Raw genomic sequence first — 13181 nt, forward strand, 5'->3', positions numbered from 1 at the left:
AAGGAAGGTTTGGTTATGCTGTACATACCTTTTAATGGGTTTCCGAACTAAGGGCTCTTTCACACGGGGGATCCGTATGTCCGTTTTTCATCCTTCCGTTTTCGGATGAAAAACGGACATACATGTATCCCTATGGAGCGTCGGATGTCAGCGGTGACATGTCCGCTGACATCCGACGCCGCTCCGATCCGAAAAGTGTAACGGAGGAAAAACCTACTTTTCCATCCGTTTTCGGATCGGATCGGGTGACGACGGACACTACGGTCCGTCATCATCCGATCCCCCATAGGGGAGAGCGGCGCTCTGACAGGTCCGTAGCTGCACAGCGTGCAGCGATGGACCTGTCATCTTTCTGCTCAGCGGGGATCGGCGGAGCGATCCCCGCTGAGCCAGCGGGTGTTCACGGGGCGGATCATCACTGATCCGCCCCGTGTGAAAGAGCCCTAAAAGTGAACAGCTAAGCAGCTCCAGCCTTGAAGTCGCTACCATCAGCTGGGGCTTCTCTATTTGACATGAGTAAAAAGAAACAAGAAAGAATGCCCGTGGTGCACCAAGAAATACCAAATAGTGAGACAAGTGGCTCAGAATCAATGAGCTCAGAAGGTACAGTGAGGACAGAAAGTATTCAGACCCCCTTACATTTTTCACTCTTTGTTATATTGCAGCCATTTGCTAAAATCATTTAAGTTCATTTTTTTCCTCATTAATGTACACACAGCACCCCATATTGACAGAGAAACACAGAATTGTTGACATTTTTGCAGATTTATTAAAAAAGAAAAACTGAAATATCACATGGTCCTAAGTATTCAGACCCTTTGCTGTGACACTCATATATTTAACTCAGGTGCTGTCCATTTCTTCTGATCATCCTTGAGATGGTTCTACACCTTCATTTGAGTCCAGCTGTGTTTGATTATACTGATTGGACTTGATTAGGAAAGCCACACACCTGTCTATATAAGACCTTACAGCTCACAGTGCATGTCAGAGCAAATGAGAATCATGAGGTCAAAGGAACTGCCTGAAGAGCTCAGAGGCAGAATTGTGGCAAGGTACAGATCTGGCCTAGGTTACAAAAAAATTTCTGCTGCACTTAAGGTTCCTAAGAGCACAGTGGCCTCCATAATCCTTAAATGGAAGACGTTTGGGACGACTAGAACCCTTCCTAGAGCTGGCCGTCCGGCCAAACTGAGCTATCGGGGGAGATGAGCCTTGGTGAGAGAGGTAAAGAAGAACCCAAAGATCACTGTGGCTGAGCTCCAGAGATGCAGTTGGAGATGGGAGAAAGTTTTAGAAAGTCAACCATCACTGCAGCCCTCCACCAGTCGGGGCTTCATGGCAGAGTGGCCCGACGGAAGCCTCTCCTCAGTGCAAGACACATGAAAGCCCGCATGGAGTTTGCTAAAAAAACACCTGAAGGACTCCAAGATGGTGAGAAATAAGGTTCTTTGGTCTGATGAGACCAAGATAGAACTTTTTGGCATTAATTCTAAGCGGTATGTGTGGAGAAAACAGGGACTGCTCATCACCTGTCCAATACAGTCCCAACAATGAAGGACCATGTGATATTTCCTAAGAAGTACTTAGGACCATGTGGTATTTCAGTTTTTCTTTTTTAATAAATCTGCAAAAATGTCAACAATTCTGTGTTTTTCTGTCAATATGGGGTGCTGTGTGTACATTAATGAGGAAAAAAAATGAACTTAAATGATTTTAGCAAATGGCTGCAATATAACAAAGAGTGAAAAATGTAAGGGGGTCTGAATATTTTCCGTCCCCACTGTATGTGCTGTGTCCCATAATGCTTACCCAGAATTCCTTGTGACTACACCTAGCTCACAGCAGTGTTACTGTGCGGGAATAGCTTCCTCTGTTGGCTATTGCAGTGGATTCAGGCTCTCCACAGCAGAGGAGCTTCTTCCATCCTGCCCACTCTGCCAACCCACCCATCTATGCTCTGGACTCTGCCATTCAGTGGCATGCCCTGATCACACTTGTTAGTGCATAGGTTTTGTTTTTATCTGCACATTTTATAAAATCGACTTACTACACTATATGGCTGCTTGGCGCCATTCTCTTTGTTTACAATAACATTTGGCATGACCCCCCAATGCACAAGCATTTGCATTCTATCAAGCATTTTAAATTGTCATCTTCCTAATCTTCTGCACCACTCCAATGCTCAAAGTGCTCAGGTTACAGTATGCACCATTGCATTTCAACCAAGCTTATATCACTGACAAATCTAGTTCAATATTAGGCAAAATCAATCTGAAACCCAAGAGGAAATACCTGGATAAAGAGAATAGACCATGATAAGCATGCTTTGACTGTATTAAAGTTACAGTGATTGCATTTCTACTTTCTCAAAATTCCATATGCAATATCTATGATACGCGATCCAGGTAGGGGCCGTGCCATGCCGGCTGTACTGTGATTAGTCACAGCACAAGCCGATCAGTGGATCCCAGCCAATGATTGACTGCCGGCAACCACTGATTGGCAAAGAAGATGACAGGACAGGGCTCTGTGAATGTAAATAATACAGAGGTCTGGCCTGTCAGCAGGGATGTGCCATTTTGCGTTTCCCTGCGAAGCACCTCACAGTGAATGCACCAAGCACTGTTAAGCACACATTTAACCCTTTGATCGCCCTAGATCAGGGATTTGCAATTAGTGGACCTCCAGCTGTTGCAAAACTACAAGTCCCATCATGCCTCATGACTGACTGAGAGGTCTGCTAATTGCATATCCCTTCTCTAGATGTTAAAAAGGTTTTAAACCTCCCTTTAACATTTGTACCTATAGGTAAGCCTTATTTTAGGCTTACCTATAGGTACAGTAAATATCTCCTAAACGTGCGATGTTTAGGAGATATTTACTGTATACTGCACTGATGATGTCATCAGCATATGCGCTCTGAAGGAACGGCCACCCGTGCAGTTTCTTCAGGAGCGTGCCGTGACCGGCAGAAAGAAAAAAGTGTTTTTTTTTCAAAATTTTCAAGTGTTGCATGACCATGAAATTGTCAGTTAAAGTAATGCAGTGCCAAAAAAGCAAAAAAAAAGTCTGGTCATGAAGGGGATAAATCTTCCAACGGTCAAGTGATTAAAGAGGCACTGATTTTTCACAGCCGGCTCTTATTACCACTGCAGGTTGCTGGCACCTCTTTCCCATTTTATTCATTTTGAATGGCACCCAAAAAGCACTAAGGCAACAGACCTACACCATAGTGAGCCACAATACTTAGCAACACATGGTAGTGTATTTCATTACACAAGAAAAAAAAAAAAAAAGTGCGATTTGAGGCACATTAAAAGGTGCATTTCATTTTGACTGCCTTAACACAATATACGTTAACATGCAACAATGCAGGATAACACACTACAAAGAAATAAATGGGTCACTACTGTTAGAGAATGGATGGCTTTGGAAGAAAAGTCCTGGTGTTGTAACAAGCACAGGATCACTTGTGTGACACCAACCTAGGGGACAGACAATGCATACTGGCAAATCTCTGTAACGCTTCAGCCCTGGAGCAGGCCATTTTTTACAATACGGCACTGCATCGCTTTAACTGACAATTTTACGGACGTGCGACGCTGTACCCACTATCCAAACAAAATTGACGTTTTTTTTTCCGGACAAATAGAGCTTTCTTTTGGTGGTATTTGATTACCTCTGTGGTTTTAATTTTTTGCGCTATAAACAAAAATAGACTGACAATTTTGAAAAAAAAAACAAGCCAGTGAAACCAATACAGTGATCAGTGCTATAACAAATGCACTGATCACTGTATAAATACACTGGCACTACACTAGGGGGTAATCAAGGGGTCAAGTGTTCCCTAGTGAGGTGCTTTCTTACTGTGGGGTGGGTGGGGGGGTGGACTAACAGGGAGTAGAGTGAGATCGCTGTTCCGGATCACTAGGAACAGCAGATCTCTCTCAACTCCCCTGTCAGAACGGGGATATGCCTTGTTTGAATTGACAGATTCCCGTCCTGCCTCTGTAAGAAGTGATCGCGGGCAGACACAAAGTCCGCCGGACCCGCACGAGCTCACTCCCCCCACCTCCAGTATATCTGTGGTGGGCAGTCAGCAAGTGGTTAAAGCAGAGACTTGTGACCTCCTAGTTTCCTGGCTGCCATGTTCACACATTTCACTAAAGTATGCTGCTTAGGAAATTTAGGCCTCACTTAGGCTACTTTCAGACTGGGGCGTTGGCGGTAAAGCGGCACTATATTTAGCGCCCCTTTACCGTCATTTTTGAGGCACTTTTTGGCTGCTAGCAGGGTGGTTTTAGCCCCCACTAGCAGCTGAAAAAGGGTTAAAACTGCCTGCAAAGCGGCGCTGTCCCATTGTTTTCAATGGGAAGGGGCGCTTTAGGAGCGGTGAATACACCACTCCTATAGCGCTGCAAAGATGCGGCTTGCAGGACTTTTTTGACTGTCCTGCAAGCGCACCGCTGTAGCGCCTGTAAAGCGCCTCAGTGTTAAAGTAGCCTTATACAGGCGGCAAAGGGACGATTATAAACAGCCAGTTGATTCATGTTTTTACTTTAGCCTATTATGCAAACTGGAGTAGTTCGTGAAAAAAAAAAAAAAATCAGAAATCCTTTTCATACTTGTTCCAGGTCAGTACTCAAAGTGCTAAGACAAGAGGTCAACAAGGACAGCTTTAAACAGGTTTCCTGCAATGCAAACACTGTAGCAATCCAGAGCATTAGGATGAGGCTGACTGTTATGATCACTGCTCTTTGCACTGATTTATTGAATCTGCAGACATTTTGCATTGATTCAAGGATATCTTCCAACTACATTAGCTCTACTGTATATACAGTGTGCTGGGAATCCACAAATACTACTTTGATTTATTTTAAACAATACAGTAGATCAGTATTATGTACACATGAAAATAGAAAAAACACAGAGGGGGCTCTTGCACAAGCCAAAAACGCAACATTCTCAGGCTGCTTTCACACTGTTGCGTATTTACCATGCTAGAAACGCTACAAAAAAGCAATCCCTTTAAATACTATAGGACTCTTCACACCACTGCGCTGCAGGTGTGGTGTGTTTTGAAAAGTTTTTGATGCATGCTGCATCATTGGTGCGGTTTTCATAGCTGCACCAAAAGTGCAGGTATCCACTGAAATGGTGCGTTTGAGTCACAAACTTCACTGGTGCATGCTGGGTAGTAAGCATCCAGAAAACACACTGGAAACGCTTTAAAAACGCATATGCCTTTTTTACAACTGAACAGTGTGAAATCAGGGTTTTTTTTGTGGAACTGAACATAGCACTTTTTTTATGAGCCTGTGCACACAGATGCATAAATGTCATTAGAATGGTGCCGTGTTCAGATGAGAAAAAATAAATACATTTAATATATATTACAGTTGTGGCAGAATTTATGATTTCTTGGCCATTTCTAGTTAGTGTTTGGCTGAAGCCATTTATTATCAATCAACTGTGTTTACTCTTTAAATCATAATCACAACAGAAATTACCCAAATGACCCTGATCTAAAGTTTACATACCTCAGTTCTTAAAGTGGATGTAAACCTGAATTTTTTTTTTTTTCAATCGTAATGACAACAGAAACTACCCAAATGACCCTGATCAGAAGTTTACATACCCTGGTGATTTTGGCCTGATAACATGCACACAAGTTGACACAAAGGGGTTTGAATGGCTAAGGTCAGTGAGTTTCTGGACTCCTGACAGACCCTTGCATCTTTCATCCAGTGCTGCACTGATGTTTCAGGATTCTGAGTCATGGGGAAAGCAAAAGAGAATTGGCCAAGAAATCATAAATTCTGCCAGGGTATGTAAACTTACGAGCACAACTGTAAAATATATATATCTTATACACACATACACTATATTACCAAACGTATTGTGACCCCTGCCTTTACCACGCACATGAACTTTAATGGCATCCCAGTCTTAGGCCTGATTCACACCTATGCATTTTTAGTGCTTTTTGCAGATTTGCACTACAGAATGTGTTCCATCGGAAACCATGTTATATGGACTGTAGTGCAAATCTGCAAAAAGCACAAAAAATGCATAGGCCTTAATATATAGGGTTCAATGTTGAGTTGGCCCACCCTTTGCAGCTTCAACTCTTCTGGGAAGGCTGTCGACAAGGTTTAGTAGTGTGTCTATGGGAATGTTTGATCATTCTTCCAGAAGTGCATTTGTGAGGTCAGGCACTGATGTGGACAAATAGGCTACTTTCACACTGGGGCGGGCATCTGTAGTAAAGCGGCACTATTTTTAGCGCTGCTTTACCAGCGTTTTAGTGGCGCTATTCGCCCGCTAGCGGCCAAAAAAAAAGTTAAAACCGCCCGCATAAGCGGCGCTGCCCCATTGTTTTCAGGGGCAGGGGCGCTTTAGGAGCGGTGTATACACCGCTCCTACAGCGCTGCAAAGATGCGGCTTGCAGGACTTTTTATGGTGTGGGGTTGTTTTTTAGGGCTTGGGCTTGGCCCCTTAGTGCCAGTTAAGGGAATTCTTAAGGCGTCAGCATACTAAGACATTTTGGACAATTTCATGCTCCCAACTTTGTAGGAACAGTTTAGGGATGGCCTCATCCTGTTCCAACATGACTGAGTACCAGTGCACAAACAAGGTCCATAAAGACATGGATGAGTGAGTTTGGGGTGGAGGAACATGACTACCCTGCACAGAGTCCTGACCTCAACCCAAAAGAACACCTTTGGGATGAATTAGAGTGGAGACTGTGCGCCAGGCCCTCTCGTCCACATCAGTATACGTATATACACTAAGGATGGGCTCAGGCGTGTTGGCAGCTCCACATGCCCGAGCCTGCCAAGAAGCTTACACTGCGCAGCACTAATCACAGGCTGTGAGACATTTCCTGATCTTTGCAGCCGCGGATCGGGAAAGTTGTCACTGCCTGTGATTAGCGCGGCGCAGTGTAAGCTTCCTGGCGGGCTCGGGCATGTGGAGCTGCGAACAGGCCTGAGCTCATCCTTAATATACACAAAAATATGTATTAGACCCCTTGCACATGGGGTGTCTGGGAGGCACAAGTGCAGCATCCAGCCCCACTGCCAGTAGTCTAATGCAGGCCATACCTGGATTGATTTACGAACAAATTTTCTTATCAAAAATCAGATGTTTCCTGCATTTTGTAATCCGATGGTGCCACCATTGATTTTGAAATTCGACCAACCAAGCCTTCAAAGCAGTTGTATACCCCGCTTGGCGATTTTTACTTACAGGTAAGCCTATAAGGCTTAGGAGATATTGGAGATATTGACCCTGCACACAGCCGCTGCAGGGCTTCATTCTAAGGTATTTCATAATGTGCTAGTATACAATTCATACTAGCACATTATTCCATTGTTTTGCTGGGGGTTCTTTTATGCTGTTTACTATCGCTTTAATTTCACTGCATGTTGCTAAAGGGAAAAAAAAAAAAAAAATTGTGGCCGGGAATCTTTTCTTGTACATTTCTTTTTTGATTACGTTTCTCACACAATTCTCCCATCATTGATTTAAAATTGGTTTGTTTTTCCAAAAATTTCCAACATGCATGATCACTCAAATTCGATGTCTGCATAAAAATCGGCCATTGCTGCAGCCTATCAATGGTGCGAAAGTCGAAAGAAAATTCTTAGTTACGATTTTCATATGAAAAATTATTTCGGAATTCAACCAACCAATGTATGGCCTGCTTTAAAGTCTATGACAGGCTGAAATATGCTGCAGCTGAATGGGCCCCAACATTGTACCTAGTGGTAAGCTGGGTTCCAGGCATACCTCCCCAGATGCATAGGGCCTTAAAGTGGTTGTAAACCCCTTTTTAGAACCTTTACCTATAGGAAAGCCTAGAATAAGGCTTACCTATAGGTACTGTAAATATCAAAATATCGGCGCACATTTAGGAGATATTTACCTTGTAGTGTGCTGTTGATGTCATCGGCGCATGCACTGTGAAGAAACGGCCCTCCATGCCAGCTCTTCCCGAGTGAGTGCCGTGACTGGCGGCTCCGGCGCGCATACACGGGAGTGACGTCACACGGCTCCGGCCAGTCACACAGCGGCCCCGGAAAGAAAATGGGTGAAGATGGATGCGCCCTCCAGTGGGGACAGCGCAGGCTTCAATTGCAGGTAAGTGGCACATAATGGGCTAGTATGCAATGCATACTAACCCATTATGCTTTTATTTTGCAGGGTTTGCAGGGAACAAAAGAGGAAGTAAAACCCATCAAATGGTAATGTGAGTACCATTTGGTACAATGTTCAGCCACACCGTATTTCAACCTGCCATAGACTTTGAGAGGCAGTGGGGCTGGATGTTGCACCTGTGTCTCCTGGGCACACTAAGGGCACTTTCACACTGCCAGCGCCCGGGCGTCAGTGGTAAAGCGCCGCTATTTTTAGAGGTGCTTTACCGTTGTTTTTGCAGCACTTTTTGGCTGCTAGCAGGGCGCTTTTAACCCCTGCTAGCAGCCAAAAAAAGGGTTAAAACTGCCTGCAAAGCGCCGCTTTGGCAACGCTGCCCATTGATTTCAATGGGCAGGGGCGCTCCTACAGCGCGGCAAAGAAGCTGCTTGCAGGACTATTTTTGACGTCCTGCCAGTGCAGCGCCCTAGTGTGAAAACCCTCGGGCTTTCACACTAGGATTGCAGCTGAGGCTATTTTCAGGTGCTATCTTAGGCACTATGGCACCTAAAAAATGCCTCCTGTGTGAAAGGGGAAAATAACAACAGGATTTGGGGTACAGGAGCTAGACATCCCATGTACAAGGGGATTTACAGGTCAGTATTCTGCACAGCAATACGCACATACGTCACTCCCCTCTTCTAATTTGAGAGCTAGAAAAAGCATTCTGGAATTTTTACGCTCATATTAGGTATTTGAACGTTTACGCCTCTATGTGCGTGTAAACGCAAGCATCATTCGGCCCGTACTCGTGTTGTTTACTTTCTGCTAGCAAGATCCAGAATAAATACAATGGTACCGTATGCAAGGAGCTTACACTGAAAAGAAACAAGAGAAGGATGGTGAGCTCTCACAATGGTTACATTCTATAAATCACAGAATAAAAAACACACAAGAGGTTACATGATGTGACACAGGATATGGGGGACAATGCCAAACAAGAACTCCCACAAGTATCTGACTGCACTGACTGTACACAGGGGGATGATGTCACTGCTTGGGAGCTGCATGCACAACAGGATCAAGGCACAACTCCAGTGTGGGCTAATAGTCCCAAGAGCTTGCAATCTAATGATATCTACGATGCAACAAAACAGGTGTATCAAATGGTTACAAAAAAAAAAATCATTGCAAATGAATCCTATGACTGGAACAGCAACCAATCAGCTTCTAGCTTTCATTTTCAAAGCTTAACAGAACAAGCTGAAGGTAGAAGCTGATTGGTTGCTCCAGATTTAGAGATGTAAGGGCAGGTAGGTTGCCACATACAAATGACAGTGTACAGAAATGACAGTTTATTACGACAGTCCCCCCTCCCCCAAGTGGAGGTCATCTGACAGCTCACCTCCCCTGCAAAGCTGTAGCTTTCACTGCTCCATTTGGAGATCATCCGGTCCATTAAAAAATAATACAAATCAAATGAAAAAATAAAGAGGGATATGTCTTATAAAACGGCACCCCCATGTATTTAGATGAGGGCTTCTCCTCCGTGCTTGTGGAAGCTGGAGGGGCGCATGGTTGGAGCCTCTCCCGGTGAAGTGTCCTTCTCCTTCTTGTGCTGGGGGGAGAGGGGGGGAAAGGTGGAGAGAGGGGTGACAATAGAGGAATGAGGGGGGAGAAAGAGGAAGGGAGGACTACTTTACTTCCTAAGGGGGTGGGGAGGGAAAGAAGGGCCGGTAGGAGGAGGAAGGATATGTGTGCGGTGATAGAGCTGACAAGGAGGGGGTGTGCGCACACGGTGAATAGGGCGGGGAGGAGGAGGAATACACTGCACACTGCACACTGTACACAGACAGTCCTCTCACACTACCTCAGGGATGCCTTCTCTCATTACACATCCCCATTGTTCACCAAATCACAGGCTTTTGTCTCATTTCACTAACCTTTGCAAATGTTTTACCTCAAAATGATAAGTATTAAAGGCTCCACCTTTAGGGCTCACAATTCACACAAGTGCAAAGGACCAGACACCAAAAGATTTCAGTGTATTCTTGCATGTAGAATCCATTCACACCTGTGCGTTTTTACTAAAACACGCCTCAGTGCATCAAAAGAGCATGAAAAATAGTGCCCTTTAGACCCCTTTCACACTGTCAACGGTAAAGTGGCGCTATTTTTAGCACCGCTTTACCGTCGTTTTAGCGGCGCTATTCGGCCGCTAGTGGGGCGGTTTTAACCCCCCGCTAGGGGCCAAAAAGGGGTTAAATCTGCCCGCAAACCACCGCGGCTTTATGGCTGCGCTGCTCCATTGTTTTCAATGGGCAGGAGCGGTGTATTCACCGCTCCTACACCGCTGCAAAGAAGCTGCTGGCAGGACTTTTTGTGACGCCTTGCCAGCGCAGCGCCCCAGTGTGAAAGCACTCGGGCTTTCACACTGGGTTTGCAGCTGAGGCTTTTTTCAGGCGCTATGCAGGCACAATTTTTAGCGCTGTAGCACCTGAAAAATGCCTCCAGTGAGATAAACAGGACTAAAGGCCCCTTTCACACTGAGGCGCTTCTAAACTGCCAGTTAAACACTGAGTGCTTTTAAAGAGTTTATCCGTCGCTTTTGAAGGGCTTTCCATTCATTTCAATGGAGAAGGGTGTTTTTTCACCGCCCTGCCAGCCCACTGCCCCAGTGTGAAAGCATTCATTGATTTTAATGAAAATAGGTTTTCGTGAGCTTTTCAGGAGCTTTGTTTAGCGTGAAAGTGCCTGAAAAGTGCCTCAGTGTGAAAGGGGTCTAAATCTTATACCACTGTTCACATCTAATCCTATACAACTGCTTCTATCTGTGGACTGTGTATTTGGGCAGCGCTGCACTTTTGAAAAGCCTTTCGTGCATCTTCAGTGCATTTTCTTTAAGCAAAATTCCGCCCAAAAGTGTAACTTCCTCTTCAAGGACTCCTTAACCCCTGACATGCCACATTTGGTATGTCATTTTTTTGGGGGGGGAGCTGGTACCTAGTTTTGACAGGTACCCAGCTCCTACTTCCGCTCAGGCCTCCTAGGCGTCTCCAGTGGAAGTTCTTCTCAACCCCTTCTATCTCTGCAATCTTCTGGGACTTGTCACAGGTCCCAGAAGATTGCCTGGCCGTTGGGGAGGCGCATCATGACTCGCATATGTGCAGTGCGCACACTCGTGGAGTGGAGCTTTAAATTTTTTTTACAGGTTACCAGTTAAGAATTACAGAGGAGGTCTAATGTTATAATTATTGCTTTCGCTCTAAGGCCTCTTTCAGACGAACGATCTGTTCAGGTCCACCTGTCAGTTTTTTAGGCGGACCTGAGCGGACCCTCCATAGACCTCTATGGAGCGTCGGATGTCAGCGGTGACATGTCCGCTGACATCCGACCCGCTCCGATCCGAAAAAGTATAATGGAGGAAAAACCTACTTTTCCATCAGTTTTTGGATCGGATCGGGTGACGACGGACTCTACGGTCCGTCATTATCCGATCCCCCATAGGGGAGAGCGGCACTGTGACAGGTGCGTCCCTGCACAGTGTGCAGGGACGCACCTGTCATCTGCCTGCTCAGTGGGGATCCACGGAGCGATCTCCGCTGAGCAAGCGGATGTTCACGGGGCGTATCATCTCGGATCCGTCCCATGTGAAAGGACCCTTATGTTTGCAATACCTCAAACCGTTTACATATGTGGGCGTGACCTACGTATGCGTTTGCCACTGCACGCGAACATGGGGGGACGGGGGGTGCTTTAAAAAAATGTTTTTATATTATTATTTATTTAAAACTTTTTTTTTATTGCTACACAGTCCCTTTAAAATGTTTTATTCCTATTACAAGGAATTTAACATCCCTTGTAATAGAAATACGGCATGACATGTCCTCTTTATGGAGAGATCTAGGATCAATGAGACCCCACATCTGTCCTCTACAATGGAAAGCATCAAATAAAAAATTAAAAAATGGTTTGTTTTCATCCGCCGCAAACTACAAGTGACGTCATGACATCGCTCCGGGCCTTCTAGACCTTAGAGATGAGCGGAGGACATCTTTCCTCCGCTTATCACTATGGGCAGCCGCCACAACCACCGGATCGGTTCTTCTCAGGCTTCGTGATCAGCCAGGTAAGCCCGAGAACCACCAGAAAGCACTGGGGGGAGGGAGGTTGGATCAGCCACTCGGATAACTTTTAGGAGAAAGAGTAGCGGCTGAACAAAAATTTAATACCATAGTTATGGCATCTAGCTTCAGCCATAACCCTGGTATTAAACGGTAAAGTGATGACGTAAATTTCCAGTTAGGCCCCTTTCACACCAGCAGACCAATCAGGTCCACCTGTCTATTTTTTCAGGCAAACCCAATTGGTCCACCCACTGGAGCAGTGCATGTCAGCAGACACCAGGATCCCATCCAGTCCGCTATAAACAGACGGATGGGGATATGTTCACAATCTGTCAGATGATCAGATCAGATGATAGTTGGATGGAAACGGACAGGCGGTCCATTTCTATGCGAACGCCCCAGTGGGCTGTGTCCATCTCTGCTCAGCATAGTGGAGCAGACACGGACCTGTCATCCACCTTCTCAGGTTGGATCAGCAGAGAGATCCCCTGGATCTGCTTGACAGAGTCCACCCCATCTAAAAGGGGCTAAAGGTGGTCGGCAAGTTAATCAATAAATAAATACTTTAAAACTGTAAACAAAATTAGCCAAAATCAGTGGGGCGCTCGTCAAATATCCCTCTGGCGACTGGCTAAGACCCGCCTCAGCCTCCTGCTTAATAAGGGTCCTAGGAATTACAGGAATGTTCTGAGGGGGGGGTCAGGTGACCCCCCGTCGAAATCAATCAATGGGGACTTATAATTCCTACCGCCACCTTCCTATAAGGGATAGGGGGGCCTTAAAACAGGCTATACCCCCTTTCCTCACATTCTTTTGCTTCCGCTGTGTGATGTGACCCCTAGGGACCCCTGAGGTGGGAAGCCTTACTTTTATCGACCTCTGCAAGCGCTGCTAGTAATTCAGAGTCATGTC

The 13181-nt window shown here is 45.5% G+C and overlaps 1 protein-coding gene across 2 annotated transcripts in view; it reads right to left on the minus strand.

The window, feature by feature from the left end:
• Window positions 1-9851, minus strand: part of CCNI (cyclin I) — a 62378-nt gene extending 52527 nt beyond the window's left edge. The window contains exon 1 of one of the 2 annotated variants that reach the window (XM_073597346.1): window positions 9548-9851. The gene's annotated coding sequence lies outside the window, so the exon portion shown is untranslated. The remainder of the gene's footprint in view (window positions 1-9547) is intronic. The other variant, XM_073597337.1, reaches the window with a different exon arrangement.
• Window positions 9852-13181: the final 3330 nt, after the last annotated feature.

The sequence above is a fragment of the Aquarana catesbeiana genome, linkage group LG01, assembly GCF_042186555.1.
Source record: "Aquarana catesbeiana isolate 2022-GZ linkage group LG01, ASM4218655v1, whole genome shotgun sequence".
Taxonomy (NCBI): domain Eukaryota; kingdom Metazoa; phylum Chordata; class Amphibia; order Anura; family Ranidae; genus Aquarana; species Aquarana catesbeiana.